The 25,516-nt window shown below is 35.4% G+C and overlaps 1 pseudogene; it reads left to right on the plus strand.

The window, feature by feature from the left end:
* Positions 1-22,197: 22,197 nt before the first annotated feature.
* LOC149262367 (non-specific lipid-transfer protein pseudogene) lies at positions 22,198-22,922 on the plus strand (annotated as a pseudogene).
* Positions 22,923-25,516: the final 2,594 nt, after the last annotated feature.

Below are 25,516 nucleotides of genomic sequence, written 5' to 3' on the forward strand. Positions count from 1 at the left end.
CTTCCTGAAATTTGTATTTCTCCCAATATTGCTTGGTTGACCATCCCAAGGGGATTTTCTCTCAATTGTTTCTACGCTATATCCCAGTTTGTCCATTCCTTTAATAATAGCATCTAATTTTTGTTCAAAGGCAGAAGGTTATTCTCTGAAAGGTGTCCTCCTTTCAGCTCTGGCTCTAGATCGTTTAGAAATCAGGTTGGCCTCAACACTGACAACTATACTCTGCATCTCTTCTAAGTTTCGAGTAGCTCTTTCCCTAAGTTGGTATGTAATATCACAGTCAAATGCATCAGGGAATATGATCAAGGTCAAATCTGGAGGACGTCTGAGATTCCGAGGAATAGCATTGTAAACATTATTGAATCTGGTACAGTAATCTTGGACAGTTTCTTGTGTGCCTCTTCTTAAGTTTTCATACTCTAATAAAATGTGGAGAGGATCTTTCTTCTTTTCTCATATGTTCAAGAAGGTCTGATAAAGAGCTTGTGGGTCATTGATACTGTTTGCAGGGAGGGCTCTAAACCAGGTTCTAACATCACCAGTTAAACTTTGAACAAATACTTTCATTCTAACGTCATCATCATCAATCTCATAACTTTCAAAATAGTCGGTCATTTTCTTGGTATGTTGTTGAGCTGTGTAAGTGCTAGTACCGTCAAAAGAATGGATTTTACTTTGGTAGTCTTGAGGCATAGCCCCTGGATTTGTAGGTAAGTTTAGGGGAGTATATCGGTTTGCCATGGTTGCAGAAAAAGGTGTGACAACTGGAGGAGTAGGGATAACAATGGGAATATGTGTTTTAGATGGAGGAGTGGAAAGGGCAGTTGGAGGTGTTGATGGTGAACTTGGAGAAGCTATAGTAGTCATATAAAGGTTCAATGTTCTTTAAGAGGTAAGCTCAGATTGAATGGAGTTCTGCAAATATCTGTCAAGGTGTGAACTAGTAGAATTTCCTTGGCTCACTTAACTTCTAAGAATCCTAGGAATCAGATTAGGATTTTCAAACACAAGGGGGGGATTAGGATTAGGATTTGATCTGGTGTAATGAATATTTTCTGAAGCTAGTTTCTAGGTATGTTTTCAGTTTTTTCTTGAAATAGGTTTGACAATAAAACTTTAATAGTCTCTTCTAGGAGGTTTTAGATGGGGGAGTTTTGAACTTCCTTCAGACTTTTTCTTTTTTTGAAAAAAAGGAACTGATCAAGTATTTGGAACCAACTGTTCAATACATAAACTAGACCGGAGATAGACTGAAGCAGTATTTATTTACTTCTATAATTGCAAAGCAAAAGCATTTCAAATGCTATCTGGCTAACTTCAGGCTCCATATGTAGCTTATGAAATAAACAATAGTAACAAACAGTTATTCAGGTCCCCAGTTGAGTCGCCAATGATGTTATCACTCAGGATTTTCCCAAAAGTTGTAAGAAAGGGAATACTGCCGACATAGACCATCTTTTAGATACAGAATCTAGCCATTCTGTATCCATAGAGGGCTCTCTCTTTATGATTTAGCTTTGTTTTTGAAAGATATTAGACTAGTTATGAAGTTCAAGGGTTTTCTTTGAGTTTGGGTGGTGAGTTTCAATAGAACAAAGAGGTAAGATAGAACAGTTCAGTCCATTGGGCATGATGGAGTCAAAGAAGAAAGGCTTTCTAGATTTTGTTTCTTAATAGAGGATGGCTTCACAGAGCAAGGTAGTCAAACAGGGAACAAAATCAAGAGTTGAAAATAGATGGAATGGGCTCAAATGGATGAAGGGCAGTTAAGAATCTTTCAACATATTGAAAGAGGGAATATGGATGATTATTGATAAGGAGCAGTTAAGAATTCTTTAGCAAATAATCAACATGAAAGAATCAAGAAACAGGAGCAATTAAGAATTCATTGTTTATTCTAATTTTGAAGAAAATAGAGAGAACAATAAAGACTGAAAACAGAGTGCAATCAAGCAAATTTTGAAATTAACCTTTTTCTTTATCATTCAGATTATGAAACATAGATGATATAGTAAACAAGAAAACTATAAAACACAAGATATAGGGGACTTATTGATCTGGAGTTTGATTCAAGAATTCTGTGACAAGTCCTCTGCTTTAATTCTTTATCCAGTATGGCCAGACAATAGATGCTTCCAATAGTTCTTTATTCCAAAAATTCAGTGTTACAATAGAGTCTAAGAGGTCTCCACACCACATACCACTCCAATACTCTAATGGAGGGGGTATTTATACAACAAAATATGTACAACAAATATCTCATAACAACTGTGAGATAATCTCTAGGTTTTAACTAATAAGAGTTTACAAAAATAGGAACAGCTGACTGATGTTGTGCTGGAGGCATGCCTTTAGGGTTCGGCTTGTAGCTACCTTCTATAGTAGCTCTGCGCTGACTGCTTATCTTAACTGTATTCTTTAATTCTGATGTGATACACTTTAATTGCTCTGATACACTTTGACTTCTGATCTGATACTCTTCAATGCTGATCTGATGTGTCTTTAATTTTGATCTAATATTTCTTTAATGCTGATCTGCTTTGCCTTCAATGCTGAACTGATACACTTTAGCTTGCCTTCCTCTATTCATTACTGTCCCTCGTGTTCTGGCAACAAAACTGCTAATGTGACTTCTCACCATTGTTCTCTGGAAATCTATGTCTTCTGAAGGCCCACTAGTTAGGGTAAAATAAACCATTTCTCCGGTTAGCAGTCTACTTACGAAGTTTTCTTTAATCCGAAGGAGAAATATCCTTTGTCGTTTGTGATCAAGGAGGAAAACCGTATACTGGAGGGTCGGTAGAGGCCGCAGGCTTATTGCTGGAGATTTTTATAGTCGGGGGTCGGTCGAGACTGAACTATGAACTCGGTCACTTTTTATGCCCGGAACCCAATTCATAGAGAAACATAGAAAAAATGACCTTCTTCCCTTTTATTCGACAAAATGAAGCTTGGCAGGAATTTTTTATTTGGAGGACAGATGACGTCAGCGGGAGTATGGGGTAGGTGACATGGCAGTGACGTGGCGGGTGATGTGGCAGTGACATCAACAAAGGACAGCTGACGTCAGCAGAGGGCAGTGGTAAACAGTTTTGCCCGCACTTCTTTTGGGGCTGGGCGGCTTCGGGCGGGGAGGGAGCAAACAGGTTAAACGAGCGACGCGTGTCCTTGGTATGGCAGCAAAACCATCAGTTCCCCGCGCGTTAACACTCAGCAGCTGGGGGGTTGCGAAATGGTTGCGTACTGTTGGATGTTGGAGTGGATATCGGATGGTGGACGATCGTTGGAGATGGCGGGGAGTTTAAGGTGCGGCACCGATGTATTAAACCATGTATCAGGGTTGTTTTGATTGGTCGGGCGGGGGGATGGTTATTAATTAACCGGGGGTTAATTAACTCCATTAGTGCGCGGGGAAGGTTATTAACAGGTTTCAAATAGACCATTAATCCCTTTCTAAACAGTGATATGGTCGTATTCAACCAGGGACGGGAATATTAATATTTGGGGATTTTTAGTGTATTTTATATACAATACGAGATTGGGAAATAAAGTATGGGAATTATATAATAAAAAATTAGAGTTAATATGAAAAAGATGTAAATGAATGTGCTAAGTTATAAACTTAGGATCAGGATGAAAAAGGGGTTTTTGAGGTGATATAAAGTATCTTCCCAAGTAAAATAGGGATTTACTTAAGGAAATGAGCTTTAAAATGAGATGAGTGATTTTGAGTAGATCTTAATATTTGAGGGGGGAAATTAGCAAGTGATTAGGGAAAAGTATGAAGGGGAGTTAGTTATGAAATCTGCCTCACCTGAGCCGTATCAAAAATATCTGCCTTGCACAGGTGATGGGAGTGGAAGTTAACACATTGAGAGACATGATCCATCACAAGTATCATTCTGCAACACCAATCTACCTACCCTGCCTACTTTGCCTAGCATTTTTTCCTTCTCTTTCTTTCTGTGCACTTGGACTAGCAAACCCTTATCAACTTTTCTTTTCTTTTCATGGTAAGCCTACCTAAATCTGCGCTTATTACTTCCAAGGGCTCAGATTAAACTGTTGAGCTCTTTGCTTCTCTACCTATCTACTTATCTGCCAAGATTAAATAGTTTGGCTAGATTTTATTCTCTATCTCTAAAACAGGAAATTCAAAACATGAACTAGCCAAGATTAAGCTATTTGGCCATTCATCAATTCTGGCATAAAATTTGACAGGCTGCACACAATGCCTTATTTACAGAAAATGAAAAAGTAGTGGCATTTTGGACTTGCACACTTTCCTGGTCTATTTTTGTTTGGGGTTCATTTCTTTCACTTTTTTGACCATTTTATTCTTTTTACCCTTTGATTTTTCTTTTAGGGTATACCCTCTTTACATTTTTTAAATTTTTTGATTTTTTGATAATATGGAAACCTTTGCAACAAGGAAAAGGATGAACATATTATAGAGCCCAACCAGTCAATCATGAAATATGACACCTATTGGTATAGGAGTATAACATGTTCTACATTGTATGGAATCTTAGATTAGACTCATGGTTATATGTGGTTGCCTAGATGCAAAGATGATAAATTTGTGAAAATACATTGTGAAGGAATAGATGTGCATTAAGGGAGCATCCCTTTTAATCCACATGGTACCTCACTCATGGCTCCTTTAGTGGGTGCATTGATATTTCAAGAGTCTGCTAACTATCAACATTATCACCACCATTTTCCCTAGCATTAATACACAACTACAACAATTTTGAAGGTGAGTGCAATATTACACTAGTTCTAGTGAAATGGATGAAGAGGAAAACCATAATATTATAGATGGATATAGTAAGTGGCGAGAGATTATGGAGTTCAAAGAGAATATTGATCACTGTATTCTTATGAAATGCAAAAAAATAATGTTTAAATTGGAAACAATGAGGTGCATGATAGTGATGAAGCATATGGGTTTTTTTGAACTTGTCAATTGTAATATTTAAGGAAAATGAAAATAGATAACATTGATATTGGTTATTTTTATAGGCGCCTAAGGAACTTTATGAAAACACTTTCCAAAAGGTTTTCCAAAAGGTAGGTGTGTAACTGCCTTCAATTTCCTCAATAATTAATAATTTCCATAGCTACAGATCATATAAGATATGAAATCTAATGTAAGCAACCTAATCACAAACTACTTCCTGAAATTTATCACTGAAGATGTCCTCAAGACCACATTGGCTCCCTTTGATAAGTATGCTAATAATGCTAAAGTTCACTTCAAGTAGAGTGCATGCATGAAAAACTATAATGAAATAACTCAATTATTTCTAATAAAAGTTATAAAAATAGCTAATTTCATCTTTTAAAGTAATTTACTCACTAACCTTTCATTTTGTGAATTACTTAAGAAAAACATGCTTACTGACCTAATAATGCTAGCATTAGGAGCTTTTTTTTTTAAGAGGAATGTTGGCATCACTGTAGTTCTATGTTATTAGAAATTGATCATCCAGGCACCCATATTTGGGAAAATTTCATGGGTTGTAAGAAAACCTATTTTCCATACTCATTTCTTGTTTATTGGTGAGTTTTTCATTTCATAACAATGTCTTGGACTTTTGAGGTTTCTTTTTAGTGTTGGAGACATGAAAATCTACAACATATAGTATAATGTTATAGTTGCATAATTTCTATAGCTTTACTCACAATTTTCTTTATTTACGAAGTATACAATAGAACACCTAATAAACGAAATTATAAATTGAAGGAATATGCTTCACATGAAAGAATTGAATTTTTTATTGATAAAAAATATGAAAATAATCATATTCATCTTTTAGAGTTACTTACTTACTATGTCTAACATGACATACAAAACCAACTATAACTTTATTATAAATAAACGTAAAATAAATTGCAACAATTTGAATTGTTTATAAAAATAATAACAACACATACACTATAACTTAAACTAGCATAACAACACAAGTAAAGAATAACAATAGTGTCATTGTAGTTAATAATGCTAGTGTCAATGTTGTTAATAATGTTAGTGTAATTGGTTTTGGTTGACCAATCAAATTACTTAGATCGCCTACTTAATATGGACCTATAATTACTACTTTTACATCCCCAATGTTTATCTTTGATCTAGGTGCTCTAGGATATGTTTATATTGTTGTTTGTATATTTTCTACTAATAACTTAGAAGTGGGGCCTTTGTTGTTGATGATTTTGTTGATGCTACTAATGGTATTGTTGGATATGTTACAAGGTATGTTGTTGTGGTCTATTCTAATGATGTTAGGTATTGATTTCTTAAGAAATGAAATAAACAACTTATGCTACTAGTTTTTCTTAAAGAACTAACTCAACATCTATTTGTGTTAGATCTAGTGCTTAGTAAATCTTCTTTTACCTCTATTTATCCTACTTGTGTTGGATAAGAAACTGCATCTCATTCACGAAGTTTGGATCTAGTGTCGCTTATTATTTTTCTACTCTAACTACTGGATCTACTAGTTCAACTTCTAGATTTGTTTATCTTTCCTTAGAGAGCAATTCTTAATATAAAAAACATGTTGGCAAATTTATTCATTGAATCTAAACTCTTTTAAAATATAAGTGAGCTTTACTTGTTTTGGTTCATAAAAGGCAATGAAATAGGAGTCGAGTGGTTCAGGTAAAATAATGTCAATTACAATACAAGTCATGTGATTCTTCAAACCCTTTGTTTTTAAAATTTCATGTAGAAAAAACAAACATATTCATGTATACCATCTCAAAGATACATTTTTGGGTAGTTGGCAATAATGGGTGGATAAGCGTTAGTACATAAAGTAGCCTTTGATAGTTCTAGATGATGGTGAGTGATTTAGCACTTTCAATTAAACTAAAATAGCACACCCTTAAGCAAAGGAAAGGAAACACTAAGCTCAATCAAGATGATTATGTTCTTTAAAGATGGAGGGAATGTTTTTAGATTTGGATGAAAATGAATATTTCAAATGATGAAAGAATCTCTCGTAAAAGTCTTAATAAATAACTCAAGAAAAACTACAATAGTGATATATATAATGTTGACACCTAATCATCAAGATTGGGGGAAAAAAATGTAAATAAATAAATAAGTAATGCGAACAATCATCGGGAGATGAAGTGAACAGTCTCTCCCTCATGTATATAATGAAGACCAACCTGAAGGAATAAACATACGAATCAATTTTTCTCAGAGGAGTTATTGCGTGGCCTGACATGGTATTAGAGCCAGCTCCTAAAATTAGGTTTTGTGTAACTCTTGGTGTCAGTTTCTGCCTATTTTTTGCTTATTTTGTATAATTCACACCTGCCCATTTGACCGAATTCAATGTCCCATATATACGCCGCCCCTTGATCTAATGTGCAGCCAGCTCTCATATAATCTATGGTAGGTTTCAGAGCCTGCTGCTCCACCTGCTATTGACCATTATTCTCGCTACTCATAAACATCTGAATGCTGCTCCCTCCATACAATACTCCTCCAGGTTTTTGTTATTGTTTTATGCTTGTGTCTTCCTTCCCCTTTTTATTAACAGTTGAGATTTTGTATTCTATTCCTGCATAGTGGCTCACCGGTGTCACGATGCTTCTCTCTCCTTTGAGAATAGTTTGCTGGTTCTCTTAATGGAGAATTGATTTTGGAAATCCAGAGGTAGCGACATTCACAAATGGTGTGGATTGCATGGTGAGATGTGGACTCTTCCTGGTTTCGGTAGAGTTCATGGGAGATCAACAGAGGCTCTCACTTTGCGCAGTTATTGCTATGCGACATCATGAGCCTGCACATTACATTAATTGAACCAAGACCTGCTACTGCCAGCATTACATTAACTGAACCGAGACCTCCGTTCCATTATGTTATGCATTCGCTTGTCTAAAAAAAGGGCTATTATATAGCAGTGCTTCACACAAGTCCGCTTGCCTGTCTGACATGGTTTCAGTTCGGTTTTGCTGAAGATGTATCGACTGTCTTTCATTGACATTTCAAAACGGAAGGGGTCGGTGCTGGTGGCCAGAGGAACAGTCTAATCGAGGAGTTAATCAAGGTGACTGATTTAAATTATTTAATGCTTTAACACAGTGTAATGCCTCTCAAACTTTAATTGAAGAGTTCGACGTGTCGGAACACTGTGAGGGTGCATTGAATGGCATAAATGGTGTGTTTGAGTGGTATGTTGTGCGTTGAAAAAAAAAATGTTTTGAAAGTCCATAGTTACACTATTCATGCATTGGTGTAATATCGTGTAATGGCTATGCGTGAGACCATGTGCAGAATAGTACTATGTTTCAATATAGTTTGAATACTCTAAGTTTTTCACTATAGTACTATATTTCAATATAGTACTGTCATACCAATGCCTCTTTGAATTGTAATTTTTTTAAAATTACCACCAGAAGTACAATTTTACTGTACATTGGCAGAAGTATTTTTCTATCAGCAAAAGTATTTTTACAGTTTACAGATTTTTGCCAGCAGAAGTATTTTTTTACAGTATGCATTCAATCATATCTATTGTGGGAATAGTTCTCATTGGCAAGGAGAACTATCCTGAGTGGTCCCATATGATAAAACACACCCTCATTTTCAATGAGTTGTGGAAAGGAGTGTGTGTCGGAGACGGAGACAAAGAACTAGAAAAACCTACCTGAGACAAAGAGCTCATCTGGGAAAATAAGAATAGCAAAAGCTTCTGCATTAATCGAAGCATCTATAAATGAAGAGGTGATTCGCCATATTTCGCCATTTTCCACTGCCTTTGAATCCCTACAAAAGCTAAAAGAACTCTATGACTCACATTCTACACTTGAAGTTGTTCAACTCATGATTAAACTCTTCACTCTTGAACTGCAAAATAATGATCCTCTTGCTCTTGCATCTGAAGTAAAGTCTATAATGCATGATATCAAATCCACTAAGGTTGAATTGGATATTCCTCTTATCGCTTTTCTCAAGGCACTTTATCCTATTTACTCCAATTATCTTGAGTCATTGCAAGCAAATGGAAATCTCAAAGATATCACCTTTGACTCTCTTGTGAAAAAGTTTGCTGAAAGAGAGAAAGATTTTGGAAAGAAGACAACCCCTGAATCTTTTGAAGACACTGTGTGCCTTTCTCATAAAGAAAAGAATCCTGCTAAATATTCTTCCAGAGGAAGAGGTGGACGAAGAGGAAGAGGAAGATATTTCAGAGGCAGGGGGGCAGACACTCTCAAGGAGAAAAGGAAGATTTGCACAGTATACACTACAAAAGAAATGGATCACGTGATGCCTCTACATGCAAGCTACTATGGGACAAAATTGAGCAGCAAAGAAACCAGCAGAAAGGTAAAAATGATGATACAGAAAAAGGTAAAGCACTGAATCTGCTCATATGTTGTGGCACAATGTAATATTGGAGTAAATGAAGATTTATTTAATGCTTCACTTGCTTCTTGGAAAAATGATTGGTTGCTTGATTCAGGAGCAACCTGCCACATGACTCACAGAAAAGATTTTTTTGAAGAATTTACTGACAATGTTGATGGAGCAGTATACTTTGTAGGCCAATCAAAAATCAATCCATCAGGGCTTGGCACAATCAGGCTTAAACTGCCTGGTCTTCCAGACTTTCTTCTGCATTATGTTCTATATCTCCCACAGCTCAAGAGAAACTTGCTGTCCTTGGTCCACATCCGCTAGCAAGGTCACTCCATTCATATTTTGATGGCAAGTTTGAGGTAATAAAAGCATCTGCCCACTCACTTGTCATGAGGGGAATAGAAGAAGAAAGGCTTCTCAAGCTACAAGGAACCTCTGCTCGTGCACAACATTTCTCATACAATTCTCATTATGAAGAAGGTACACTTCCATCAAGTTTATTATGGCATACTAGATTTGGACATTTGAACTATGACAGCCTCCGCTTGTTGAAGAAAAATGGTGTTGCTGGTTTGCCTACAATTCCTAGGAAATTTAAGCAATGTGATACTTGTATTCTAGGAAAGCATAGCAAACAGTCTTTTCATGATTCACATTCAAGAGCACATAGAAAAATTGAACTCATTCATTCAGATTTATGTGGTCTAATGCCTGTTCCTTCTGCAAATGGAAATAAATATATGATGACATTTATTGATGACTACACCAGAATGTGTTGGGTTTATTTATTAACGAACAAATTTGATGCTTTTCAAACATTCAAGAATTTTCATAAATGGATTGAAAATGATGCACAATCTCATATTGGGTCTATTTGCACCGATAATGGAAAAGAATATACATCAAATGAATTTGAAAACTATATTCTCCAACATGGGATCAAACATCAAACAACTGTGCCTTATAATCCCCAACAGAATGGTGTAGCTGAAAGAATGAATAGGACAATCTTAAATATGGTACGATCCATGCTCTTCTTCAAAAATGTAAAGATAATGTTTTGGGCTGATGCTGTTCAATGTGATGCATATATAAAGAATAGATTTCCATCTAATGCTATTAGAAACAAGACTTCATATGAAATGTGGTATGGACATGTTCCTTCGGTAAAGCATCTCATGGTCTTTGGTTCCACTTGTTATGCCTTGATACCAAAGGTACATAGAAAAAAACTTGGTGCTAGAAGTCGTAAGTGTATCTTCCTGGGGTATTCAAACACCTCCAAAGCATACCGTCTCTATGATCAAGTAAATAAAAATTTTGTTGTATCTAGAGATGTAATTTTTCTTGAATCATCCAAAATTGACAATGTTGTTGAGAAACAACTTGATTGCTTGGATAGATTCGCAAAAGCAAAATCATTTCAAGAATTTGATAATCAGATTCCACATCTTGAAGGGGGGATTTCTATACTAGATCAACATGTGGAATCTTCTTATGAAGAACACTCTCCCCTGCATGAAACTCCAACAACGGATGATTCTTTAAGTGATGTGATTGACAGAATTGGGAGACTCAATCTTGATTCAGTCCCAACTCAATCAGCGGAGCAGCCTAGACCATCTGAAAAAGGTCCCCCAAAGTGGTTGACAAAGACACTTGAAAGTGTTCATCCTGATGAGATTGGAAAGACAGGAACTAGAAATTCAAACCGGCAAAATGGAGGTGATGTAGATGACTCTAATTCACCTGTTTATATGGATGTTTCTTATGATTGTGAATTGAACTTGTCTATAGATTTTGAACCAACTTCCTTCAAAGAAGCTGCTTCTCATGATGAGTGGAAAGAAGTGATGCAAAAGGAGTATGATGCTCTCATAAAGAATGACACTTGGAAGCTGGTTGATCCTCCATTAGGAATCAAACTAATTGGCTGCAAGTGGGTCTACAAGAACAAGTATAAAGCTGATGGACCACTTGATAAGCATAAAGCTAGGCTTGTGGCAAAAGGTTTTGCACAGAAGGAAGGGGTCGATTCTGAGGAGAAATGGGCTACCATTTGGACACTCTTTGCCCTAGCAGCTCAGAATGGTTAGAAAGTCCATCAAATGGATGTAAAAACTGCTTTCTTGAATAGAGATCTAAAAGAGAATGTTTTTATGTCCTAGCCTGAAGGATTTGCTGTGAAAGGACATGAACATAAAGTATGCAAACTGGTGAAGTCCTTGTATGGCCTCAAACAAGCACCGTGAGCGTAGTATGAAAAACTAACTAAGCACCTTCTAAAAATTAATTTTCAAACTTTATGATCTTGATGATGCAACTTTATTTGTCAAGAAAGTTGGAAAAATAGTTGTATATCTTGTGGTATATGTAGATGATATTTTAATGTCAGGGAACAATGAAAGCTACATTGCATCCATAAAGAAGGAATTGGGGAAAAGTTTTGAAATGACTGATTTGGGCTATGTTCATTACTATCTTGGTATTGAAGTAACCCAACATCCGAAGTCCATATTTCTTTCTCAAAAGAAATACATTGGAGATCTGTTGAACACGTTTGGCATGACAGAATGCAATCCTCTTACTACTCCAATAGAACAAAACTTAAAGCTCACAACTATTGAAGGAAAGAATTTGAAGATGCAACAAAGTATAGACAGCTTGTAGGAAGTCTCAACTACCTAACTACTACCAGACCAGACATTTCGTTTGCTGTTGGAATCCTCTCCAGGTTTAGGCAAAAGCCTTGTGAGGGACATTGGTTTGCTGTAAAAAGATTTCTAAGGTACTTGAAGTGAACTCAAGACTTTGGAATCAAGTATACACAGGTGGACGACTTCAGCTTGATTGGATACTCTGATTTAGACTTCGATGGAGACAAAGAAACTGAGGTATCTACTTTAGGATATGCTATGAGTCTTGGATCAAGAGCTGTCTCCTGGGGATCACGCAAACAATCAGTTCCAACAAATTCCACAATAGAAGCAGAATACATGGCAGCAGCTGAAGCAACAAGAGAAATTGTGTGGCTCGGGAAAATTCTTGAAGATTTGCAAGTAAAACAAGTACAATCAACTCCACTCATGATTGACAATACCTCTGAATAAAGTTGGCCAAGAACCCAAAATTCCATGATCGAACGAAGCACATCAATACTAAATATCATCTGATTCGACATCACGTTGAGGCCAAAACAATCCATCTCCGTCATTGTTCCACTAATGAGCAAATTGCAGACATCTTCACCAAAGCGCTTGGAAGAGAAAAACTTGAACGATTCAGAATGATGCTTGGACTCACCAACATCCCTTCAGATTAAGGGGGGGAATGTTGACACCTAATCATCAAGATTGGGTGAACAAAATGTAAATAAATAAATAAGTAATGTAAACAATCATCGGGAGATGAAGTGAACAGTCTCTCCCTCATGTATATAATGAAGACCAACCTGAAGGAATAAACATACGAATCAATTTTGCTCCGAGGAGTTATCACCTGGCCTGACATATAATTCTTTTAAGAATTACTGAAAGAGTAAGAAGTTATCATGTATTTCTAAACCATTTTAAACTCAATCACGATGATTATGTTGTTTAAAGGTTGAGGGATTCTTTTTTTTTTTGGATGAAAATGAATATTTCAAAGGATGAAAGAATCTCTTGTAAAAGTCTCAATAAATAATTTAAGAAACATAATATATATATATATATATATATATATATATATATATATATATATATATGAGAATTATTGAAAGAGTAAAAAGTTATCATGTATTTCTAAATCATTTTTGAAATTATATATTTTAATATATTTTTCATTATTTTATTGTTTTATAATTTATAATTTTAAGTTTTATAATTATGTTTATTTTATTTTGGGATTGGATTTTAAATTTTTGAATTTAATTATTAATAATATTAAATGGATAGTAGAGATTTAACCTTAGTAGTATATTCTAGAATATTATTAATAATATTCACATATCAAAGATTGAGATTTATCTCAAAAAGAGTTATTTCTTCTCTCTTTTTAATTAAATTGATTAATAAAAACAATAATGTCATATAATAAGTATGATGTGAAATGAATTATAATTTTTTGAGCATGTAGTATTTATACACCATGGTATTCTAACAAAACTTATTTATATATTAAGAATCTCTATAGTAATATGGTAGTGGATCTCCATAGCTAATAAACTTGTTACATGTTTTCTTAATATATATATGTTTAAGTCATATACAAATTCTTTTTATAATTAATAATACTAATAATTTAAAATAAAGTTATAATTTAATTATTTTTTATCTAATTTTAACAATATAAAATATACCTTGAAATAAAAGTCAATAATTTTTATAAATTTTTTTCCGAAGGTGGTAAAACCTATCAACTCAGGTGTCAAACCAACAGTGAGGACAGCCATCTCTGGCTGCTATCCGCGAATGCTGGGTTTGCAATAATTTTTATAAATTAAAATCAATAGACTTTTAATATTTACTGTCTATTTAATTTATATAATTACATTAATATAATATATTTCTTTTTACTTTAAATTATACAATTATATTGCTACTCATAACATAATTAAAAAATATGGAATAAAAAAATAAAATCTCAACTACGGGATTCTACTTCTTAATTTACAATTTTCCTTTTGGAAAATATAAAATCTAAACTAATTATCGTTTAAATATAATTTATAGGTGTAATATCAATGTGACATGACGTTCTCACTGTTAAATCATCACAATGATTCACCTAGTGATATAACAACTTTGAAGCCTTTCCACCGTAGTTACCCAGTTCCGTCGTATTCGGCGGAAATAATTCGTAAGTTCGCGGATACTAATTATTCGTCAATTTTAATTTGATACGGAAATATTTGATTAATAAAAAATTATAATTTATAAATTAAAAAGAGTTATAGAAATCTTATAACTTGATATTGGTTGGAAGTTTTTTATTAGAACATTGCAAAGGGAAAAAAAAAAAAAAATTCTATCAAGAAATTAGAATAGAAAATAAATAGTTTTTATTAAAACGTTATAGAGAAAAAGAGTAAGTTTTATATAATAAAAAGGTTGCAAATTTTCTAAAACATATTTTTTTTTAATTTGTAATTTTTTTGGACGATAGTTATGACAATGTTGGAGATATTGTAAATCAATGGAAAATAAAGGTAGTTAATATACACACTTAATTTTTAATAAAACATAATTTTTTTTGGTATTTGGAAATTATTTGAAATTTATTTTTAATATATAATATATTTTTTATATGAATTTTACTATTTAGTTTGTGTAATTTAAATTATTAAATTTATTTATTTGTTTTTTAATCTATCATACAAATAAATTTGATGCATTTTGTCTTTTATGTTAAAGTTACTAGAGAAATTTATTCTTGGAGAGAGTGAGTGCATTAGTTACGTGCGAGACTTAGATTAGGAATTTGTTTCTATTATCTAGGTGGTTGTTCTAACCTCCCTATTTGCTTGTAAACTATATATTTTTGATTGATAATGAGAAACATGTAGAACGTTCTGCGAGAGGCAATCTTGAGATGAATCCCTCACTTGAGGCTGTTCAGTTTGTTGAATATAATTTTTGTCTTCCAGGTTTTAACATGGTATCACAACTTGGGGGTTGAGTGAGTCAAAGCCAAATTCTTTGGTGATTGGTTGAGTGCCTGGGCAAGATTGTGGCCTTGAGTGGTGCAAAGAAAGCTTGGTGAGGAGGCGGAGCATGGGTCTTTTTTTCGCAGTTGTCTATAATGCGACTTTTTGAAAGCCTTTCCGGCGTGTTTTTCCGGTCGAAATCCAGCAGGAATTTATTGGAATCGCAAGTTTGATAGCTAGTCTCTGCACAATGAAAGCGTTCCAGGGGTTTTTCAGGGTGCTGAATCCAAATATGCAGTTAAAAAACCATTTTAACTGCAACAAATCAAGATTTAACCTCAATTTCTTCCGCCGGATTCCGTCACCAGAATCTCCAAAAAATCGCATTATAGACAACTCCCTTTTTTTCTATTATCAGTGCCCTTTCTCTCAGCGTGGGCCATTAGCGTGGATTTGAATGAAAAAAAGGAGTTGCTCCACGTGGAGGTTGACCCGTGGAGTTTGACCGGATTTGAGGCTGCCGAAGCGGCTCAGTGTGCTGCGTGGGGGTCGGAAATCGTGGATCTGCTGCAATTGCAACAGTGGAGGCGGATCTGGTATGGTGTGGATTGGACATTGTTGATTGGTGTTGAATGCCGCGAACCAGTGGTTGTCTTGGCTTGTTTTCATGTCCGTTTTGGTTCTAGTTCTGCGTTAGTGGTTCTAAATCTGTTGCATTGCCTAGAACCGGCCTGCCAGTCAAGCGACCTACGTCTGGGTTAAGCAGCTAACGAGTGTGGTGCGACCAACTTGCAAGTGATTTGACGCAACGAATGTAGCATTGAGGGTTGGATCCTGCATTAGATAGAGCCTATCTATGAAAGCCGAGCAGTCAACGGATCTGGTGTGACCACTAGGATCGCAAGTCTGGTAATCAGATCAGTGTGTGGACAACATTTAGAGAAAGCATTGAGAGGTCGAGGCGGTGCACTTACCTATAAGGAAAAGATCCACATATCCAGCAATGCAGAGGCGCAGCGGAATTTGTGGTGTGGAGGTCGGGCTGGAGGCCGAGTGGTTGCACTAAGTGGAAGCGACTGCACTCAATGGAACCTAATTGTCAAGGGAGATCGAGTCGTGGTCATTGAGAGCCCATTTGAGGGCATATTTGCTTGAGACTGAGTAGTCCACTGCAACTCAGATATTTCAATTGTCGGACATCTTGCGTTGCATTGAGATCCGACTGTTATGAGTTTCCCTTGCTTGCTGCTCCTCTCTAGGGTTAAATTAGCTCCTTTGTGGGGTTAAATGTTGTTATTCATTTTACCGTGGGCTCTCACGAAGGTCGGGCCTATTGGCAATTCGACTTATAATGAAGTTGCCGAAGGTGAAGCAGTGGCCGAAAGTCAAAGGGCCTGATATTCGAAGGTTGAGAGAAAAGGTGTATTGAAACCCATTTTATTTTTTATTTTTTTTAAGGGGTTATAACATTTTTTAAAAGTGTTGGGTGCATTTGATAGGGGGTTTCTATACATTTAAAAAGGAGTCATATTTAAAAAAAAAGAGAGGGTTTCTATATTTTAAAAAAGGGGAGGGGCGAGGTGATTTTGTTCTTTTTGCATCCAATTGAAGGAGTTATTTTTTTCAGAGGGAGCACCTATTTCACCTATTTCTTTTTGAGATCATTCCTAGAGATAAATCTATTTTTTAATTGCTGGAGGTCGAAATTATTTTTGAGGGAGACCTGTCAAGATGAATAACCAGATGGCAGAGGCATATATGAACAAGAGTAATAAGCTCGACGGATCCAATTATTCTAATTGGAAATTTAAGTTGCAGACCCTGCTGGAGGGGAAAAACGCATGGGCAATTGCAAGCGGTGATGAGTTGAAGCTGACCATAGCTACAGGCGGAACAACAACAACAATCCAGGATTGGGAAAAGAGGGAGAACAAAGCAAAAGTGTTGTTAAAATTTTCAGTGAAAGATTGCATTATCCCTCACATCCGAAAATGTAAATCAGCAAACGACATCTGGAAAACTCTCAAGGACTTGTACGAGATCAAAAAAAAACATCGCCTATTGTTTCTGAAAAGAAATATTCTCTCCATTAAAATGAAGGAGAATGAATAAGTGACTACATTCATCTCTCAAATCAAGGAGCTCATAGATAAGTTGGGCAACATAGGAAAGACAATGTCAAACACTGATCTCGTCACGATCACCATGAATGGTATGACTAATGACTATCAGATTTTTATCACTGGCTTGAATGTGAGAGAGAGCCCCCAATTTTGAAGAATTGACAGGGATCTTGATGCAAGAGGAAGAAAGAAGGATGACTCTGAAACCCCAGAATTCAGATCTTGCTCTAATGGCAAAGAAGAAGCTTTTAAGAGGGAAGGCAAGTGTGGGACAGAAAGGCGAAAGTACACCACAAAGAAAACCACCTCAAGGTATGTTTTCAAATAGAAGTGATTCAGGCCCGAAATATCTTTATTGTGGTAAGAATGAGTTGGTCACATTGCTAAAAATTTCCATAAGGAGAAGTTTGATTAAGGTCTCCATAGACATGAGAAGCATGCAGGGCAGTTTGCTGATGAAGGTCAGAATCAGAATCTCATATTGTTTGTATATGATTTTGCGTTCTCCGCTGAGGATGATGAAGAAGAAACTTGGTTTGTGGACTTAGGAGCTTCCACTCACATGACAGGTAACAGACATTGGTTTGAGAATTTTAAAGAAACCAACAGTGGTGCAAATATCTACCTTGGTGATGATAGAGGGTACCAAATCAAAGGGTATGGTAATGTTCCTGTCATTTTTCCTGATGGAAATATTAGACATATTTAAAATGTAATGTATGTACCCGGAATAAAAAAGAATCTGATCTATGTTTATATGATAACAGATCAAAATCTTAAGGTAGAATTTTTAAAGTCTTATTGTGTTATTAAAGATCTGTTGGATTGTATGAAGCTAATTGCATCAGGTATTCGAGTGGGAGGATTGTATAAGCTAGATGTAAAAAAAGCACCACACCAAGCCTTGACATCATCAGTTATGACTGCAGAAGGCTTATGGCATCAAACATTCGGTCATATCAATTTCAATGACCTAATGCTACTTTAGAAATGAGGTATGGTCAATGGTCTTCCTGTTTTAAAGAACGTTCATGTTCACTGTGAAGCATGTGCTCTTAGGAAGATGCATAGAGATGAGTTTCCTGTAAATATAGATAGAAAGAAGAGAGATATACTAGAGCTTGTGCACACAAATTTGTGTGGGCCGATGCAAACGAGGTCATTAGAAGGTGCCTATTATTCTTCGCTTGGATGAAGGGGGAGAATACAAGAAGGGTGGTTTCATCAAATATTGTAAGGACCATGGGATAGTTCACCAGTTCACAGTACCCCACACTCCTCAACAAAACGATGTTGCAGAGAGGAAAAATAGAACCTTTGTGGAGTGTGTTCAAAGCATGTTAAAAGGTAAGAATTTGTCTAATGGGTTTTGGGCAGAAGCAATAAATACTGCAATATATTTGAAGAATAGGAGTCCAACAAAAAGCCTTGATTTTAAAACTCCATTTGAAGCTTTATTATGTTTTAAGCCTGTAGTTAATCATTTAAGGGTTTTTGGCTCCAAATATTTTGCTCATCTTCCAAAAGAGGATAGAAGAAACTGGATTCAAAGGCCATTAAATGCATTTTTCTTAGGTACTGCGCGAAGTTTAAAGCTTATAAATTGTTTAATCCCTCTACTCATGAAATGTTTGCAAGTAGAGATGTAATATTGCATGAGCAGGTTGATGATGGAAGCCATGATAGAAGTAATGAAGAATGACACATGCCTTTACTACTAGAAGATGAAAGTGATGAAAGGCACAAGCTTGAGTAGCAACAACAAAAAAATGAAGATGTGGATGGTACAAACAAGTCCACCAAGGGATGATTAGAACATATTTGAAGCCAGTCCACCACTCACAAGATTAGGTAGGCAAATTCAGTTGCTAGCAAGATATAGGGATCATGCTCTTATAAATAGTATGTTAAATGTTGGTGAAACCTCTAATTATAAATAAGCAAGTCAATATAGTGAATAGAGGGCATCCATGGAAGAGGAATATGAGTCAATAATTAAAAACAAAACCTGGGATCTAGTTGAACTACCTGAAGGAAAAAAACCCATAGGTTGCAGATGGTTATATAAGACTTAATTTAAAACAAATAGGAGCATAGAAAAATATAAAGCTAGGCTAGTTCCAAAGGGGTGCTCAGAGAAAGAAGGCATACACTATGAGGAAATCTTTGCCCTTTTAGCTAAATTAAACACAATTAGAATGTTAATTGCTTTAGCTACCAAACATCATTGGATGATACACTAGCTAGATGTGAAATCTGCATTCTTAAATGGGGAATTAAAAGAAGAAGTGTATTTAATGCAACCTGAAGGGTTTGTTAAATAGGGGGAGGAACATTTATTCTATAGATTGAAGAAATCATTGTATGGACTAAAACATGCACCTAAGTCGTGGTATGATAAAATTGATTCATTTTTTCTACAACATAGTTATAAAAGAAGCAGTAATGACCCTAATCTTTCTACCGTGTTTGATGAAAAGGGGAAAATTGTTTTGATTTCTTTATATGTAGATGATCTTATCATTACAGGAAATGCTCATGAACTCATTAAAGAAATCAAAGAGAAGATGTCATAGGTTTTTTAGATGAAAGACCTCAAAGAGTTACACTATTGATTGGATCTTGAAGCCTGGAGGGATTCTGGCCAGACTTTTCTGTCTCAGGGAAAGTGTGTTAGGAGTTTATTGAAAGAGTTCAGAATGGATCGCTGGAAAGCTGCATCAGTGACTTTACAACAGAATACCAAACTTCAGAATAATTATGGTTCTAAGGAGGTCGATGCAACATAGTATAGACAACTGGTTGGGAGTGTAATTTACTTGACTACAACTAGGTCAGATTTGGCTTTTGCAATCAGTGTATTGAGTCAATTCATGTCAAAGCGTCTTGAGAATCATTGGGTTGTAGCGAAAGACATCTTAAGGTATCTTCTAGGAACCTTAGACTTTGGTATTAAATATACTAATTCGTTTGCTGTTAGATTGACAGGGCTCTCATACTTAGATTGGGCCGGAAATCTAGATGACCGATGATACATAACAGGTTATGCATTCAACATTGGGTCTAGGGTTATTGCATGGAGCAACAAGAAGCAAAACACTGTATCCTTGTCTTCAGCAGGGGCAGAGTATCAAGCAATGTGCAGTAAGATGTGAGGCACTTTGGTTGAGGAGACTTCTCTAGGATGCCAGAGAAGAACAAAAAGATGCAAATTTTATCAGATGTGATGATAACTAGAGCTTAATCAAACTTGCAAATAATCCAATGTTTGATAAAAAACCCAAGAATATTGATACACAGTTTCACTTTGTTAGGGAGAAGGTTCAGTCAAAGGAAATCCATATTGAATATTGTAATACTTGTGACAATGCTAGAGACATTTTTACCAAGCCTCTTGGAATTATAAATTTGAGTTATTTAGGGGGATATTAGGAGTACTAGTGAACCCTTTCTCCATTAAGGCGGAGTGTTAAAGTTAATAGAAATGTATTCTTGGAGAGAGTTTAGTTACCTGTAAGACTTAGATTAAAATTTTGTTCCTATTTTCTAGATGGTTGTTCTAACCTCCCGATTTGCTTGTAAATTATATATTCTTGATTGATAATGTGAAGTGTGTAGAGCATTCTGCCACTCATAGTCTCCACATGAAGTCCTCACTTAAAAGCTATTAAGTTTGTTGAATATAATTTTTGTCTTTAAATTTTTACCATCTTAATATTTCTAGATTATCTTAAATAAAGAAAACACTAATGTAAAAGGTAAAGGTAAATAAACCAGAATTATGAAAAAAAAAAAATCTTCAAATATTGATTAAAATTATAGGATATTTCATTTTTTTCAAAATTTGAAAAAGAAAATCAATATATTAGAATTGTAAGATCTATATTTTGGATTTTTTCCCTAGAATTTTACACAATCAAACTTTTTTTCCGTATGGAATGGAATTCGAATTCTAATTTAATTCGAATTTGGTAATATGCTTTCCACCCTTAAAATATGTGGCAATGCTGTGATGAGAATGATAGGACTGGGAAGAGGGAAAGTCATTTAGATAGGGAAAAATAAAATAAAATATATAGCTGCATATAGCCTACGTTTTGAACAAGAAAAAGCAAAATCACGTCTCTCATACAATAACGAAGTATCTCAATCATGACAATAACGAAGTATCATTTTCCAAAACTTATTTATATTTATTGAGGTAGTCACCTACCTGTATTTAAAATTACAGAACCAGTCCCTTCGAGGGTTGGTTATCATGACCGGCATGCTTGAAATCGATCCGAATTTGTGAAGATCTAACTCAAGTTTATCCAGATATGAACCAGAGCCACGGAAATATGATCTAAATGACAGGGAAACCATCAATTTCGACCAGAAAAAGATGGATCGTGGCCTGTAATTTTAAGTGGAACTGTGTGTGCGTTCAGATTGGAAGGGGTATCCAATTGGGAATTCCAATTGCAAATCCAAATCCCAATTACTGTACGACGTAAGATTCACAGTTATTACTTAATTATGAAAACATGGCATCACAGTTAGTACTTAATTATGAGAACATGGCATCTACAATGCCAGTCTCGATTGTAAATTTTGGAAACATTATCCAGAATTTAACAGACAGCGAGATCAATTGTTTGACCTACAATTATAACTTCACTCGTATCACTTGGATTCTGAGATATTACTATAATCTATTATCGAAATATGTTATGCATAACGGACCATGTTTTAACGTATCTTTTTAATAGGAAGTTTGAAATTCGCAAGAAAAGGTCGAGTATCATCAACTGCCCGTTGCTGTCTTCTTACTGAATTTATGGCAGGTCGAATTATTTGTATCATTATTTATGACAGAAGACCTTCCAGAAAAGCTGAGGGCCAGACACACCAGTTCACCTCGTTGGCGGTGCCCAGGGTATGGTGAAACATTTGATGCCAAGCGTTGGCGTATATGGGTCGCTTCTACTATTTATTGGGAATCCTCATAACTTTGTTCTGCATCTCAGCATTTGAACGTCGGCTTTGAGTGGAGGGATATATCTCTGTGAGTGAGATAAGTGTGAGACATGGCTGGGAATGGGGTGGTGAAGGTTGTGTTTGCGTTTGGGCTTGTGGCTGCAGTGATGAGTGCGTTCGGTTTAGTCAGAACGGAGGGTGCGATATCATGCAACAATGTCGCGAGTGCCTTCACTCCATGCGCTGGATATCTGATGGGAAATGCGATCACCCCTGCTCCGGGTTGTTGTCCTTCCCTTAAGGGGTTAGACTCTCAAGTTAGGGACACCCCTGATAGGCAGGCTGTTTGTAACTGCCTGAAGGATCAGGCAAAGACACTTGGGGTTAATTTCGGTAGGGCTGCTAATCTGCCCGTTCTGTGCAAGATCAACGACATCAACGTGCCTGTCAGCCTTGACGTTGACTGTACCAAGTATGTCTGCCAATCACCTCTTCCTTTCACTATTCTTTCATTCTTTCATTCTAACTGCGCAAGCTTCATTTTGACAAATATCGGATTATTGAAACGTGGTCTGGTGGTACCGAATGTGGGCTGGTTTAGCCAGCGCTTTTGTAATAATGGAGTACAAGTATATTAGTTTGTCTATGAACTTGTTATAAAGTTGGAGCCACGACATGCCGTTTTGAGCGTTTCGCAGTTACTCCGAAGAATGATCTCTTTTACTGTTTCTGTAATGCATTTAAGCGAATAAATGATGCCAGCCAGCTTTTTAATTTTGTCTATTGTTACATTGCCAACTCCTTTTTCCAGTTCAATGAGCCTGAATTTGAGTAGCTGTAGTCAAAATTATAATGCGTTTACTCTCTAGAGTATCATGGTCATCAATTTAGTTCCTCTACGTTCTGTGGCAATGGTGCAACACGTAGGATATTTCTGGTACATTTTTTGCGTTGCTTGAAATTCTAGATTTTTATGCATAATTAAGTACGGATGAATACAATCTTAATTTTCAATAGAGCATTAACAGCTTTCTGGTAAACGCTCGTTTGACCTTTCCAGGTAGCATCATTAAATTTTTGAGGATTCTTTTTAATAGGCTTATCTTTATCTTGATTATGGATATTGGAAATATTTCATTAACAAAAGGATTGGGAAGTAAAATAATTAATTTTATTTTGACTAGAGTTAAAGAATTGATTGGGTTGTTATTATAGTTTATCGAATTTTATAATAATTTTATTTTTTCTTGTTAAATTAAATTAAGCATAACAATTAAAACAAAAGAAAGGTTATTTCAATTATATAACTCGTATACGACTCGTTGAAATGCTTAGTCAACAAAAACTTATTTGAATTCCCAAAAATGATATCTAATATAAAGCCCTTCAAAAATCTTTCAATACTTAAATACAAAAGAGTGAATGGAGCTCTACTTGAATGGTTCATGAGACACAATACTTGCTAAAGTTTTGCAAATGGGGTAGCAAGCTAAGTGGTCTTCAAGGAAAATTTTAAGGATGAAAATTTATTTTAATGTTTAGAAATCTTGACGAATCTCACTAGTTCATAATATGCAATATGTAAATTGTTTTGCAATAATTCTGCAAAAATATTCAAATTTCTAATAATTTTATGCAATCTACAGTAAAATAATTTTATACTAGAAATTGTGGGCGAATAATTTTTAGAAAAAATGGGCATTAGCGAATCTTTTTTTTGGAAAAAAACACAGATAATTAGCCCATTTGTGAATATTAGCCCCTTAAATTTTCCTTGGTGGGCTTGAATGTGGGGAAAGCTCCACTGTTAAGTGTGCTTGATCTAGAGGCGATCTTGAATGGGTGACCACCCGGGAAGTTCTGGTTACTGGGTGCAAGCCCCAGAAGTGATGATTGACGCTACGTGATTCATTTCACTAGTTTCAATCCCACTTCTTCACCCCTCTGAGCATCACCCGATGTAATGAGTGCTAAGTGGACTATTCAAAAATCATAAGAAATTAGTGAGTTACGACTACCTCTCATGGAAATGGTCATAGATGAATGAGTTACTTAACGCAGTTGACTCTCATGGAAATGGTCATAGATGAATGACTTAACACAGTTGAATTCCAAAAAATGATATCTAATATAATGCACTGTGAAAACCCCTCAATACTCTGTTATCTTTGATATCTAAACCAATATTATTATATGCATAAATATGCCAAAATATTTGGAAAACTTGACAAATTTTACAACAAATACTAGTTAACGAATTGATTACATCTTCGATCCATTTACACAAACTGATACAAAAATAGACCATGATTAAGAATGAGTGAGAGAGACTCTTAGTAAATCATAAAAGTCTAGAGATTTATGGGAGTTGGAGTTTTTCTCTTTAAGGTATTTCCTACTTCTTGTCAAAGGAGGAGAGGGACCTGGTCTGAAAAGGACGGAGAAGAGGACACATTATCTTCTTCCTTCCTTTTTACTGCTACAATATCACCTTCCTTCTTTTTCTCCCTTTTTAGTAGGTGTGGCTTCCTTTTTTTACCTAAGTCCTTGTTTTGGGTTTGTTTATGAGATGTATGAAAGGCCTCTTCTAATAACCTTTGAGAGCCTAGCTCTTTTTCCTTCTTTGCATCTCCACTTTTAACATTTCTATTAGTGCACTGACCACTTTTGTATGCGTTTTTTCACAAATTACCCTTTCACTCTTTAATTTTTTATTTTCAAATTCATAAGCCAAAGATCCCTGATGGTTTGTGGTGCTTCTACGAGAATGAAATACCTCTTCCCTTCTGATGTAGTGTCTTCCTCTATGAGTAAATTTTCTTCAGTTGGGACATCTTTGAGGGGAGCCATATCATTTTGAACCTCATAACTCATGCATTGGGAGTTGACCATCTTGATCTCTTCAGGCATTGGATCGAGGATTTCCCCTTCTTCATCTACCTGATTGAAGACATCAAATTTGTTCCCCGCCAAACCTTTATTATTGTTAGAGGAGAATCATTCAACTTTAGAAATTGATTTCTTTCAAGAGGGATGATCTCTAGGTCTAATATCATTTCTCTTTGTTAGGAAAAATACAGAGTAGGGGGGTTGAATTCGTATTTTTAATTCACTTTATCTTTCAATTTCATATACAAAATTATGTACGTTATTGTTCTTAAAGAAACTTGCATATATACGCAACTTTAGTGAAGGAAACAATCATATATCATATTTATTAATTTTTCATGTATTCCATCAGATGTTTATATTTAACCATTGCATCATTAAATCAATAACTTTCTAGTATTTAGTAAACGACAATAAAATCATAGCACATAGGAAACACTCATAGAACACTAGAATTTTAGGTGGAAACCCAATGTGGGAGAAAACCATCGCTATCATTGTCTATGCCTTCTTTCTTATTATATAAATAATATCTCCATT

This window comes from Pinus tabuliformis, chromosome 6, assembly GCF_031772625.1.
Source record: "Pinus tabuliformis cultivar Carrire ecotype Pingquan chromosome 6, CPIR1, whole genome shotgun sequence".
NCBI lineage: Eukaryota > Viridiplantae > Streptophyta > Pinopsida > Pinales > Pinaceae > Pinus > Pinus tabuliformis.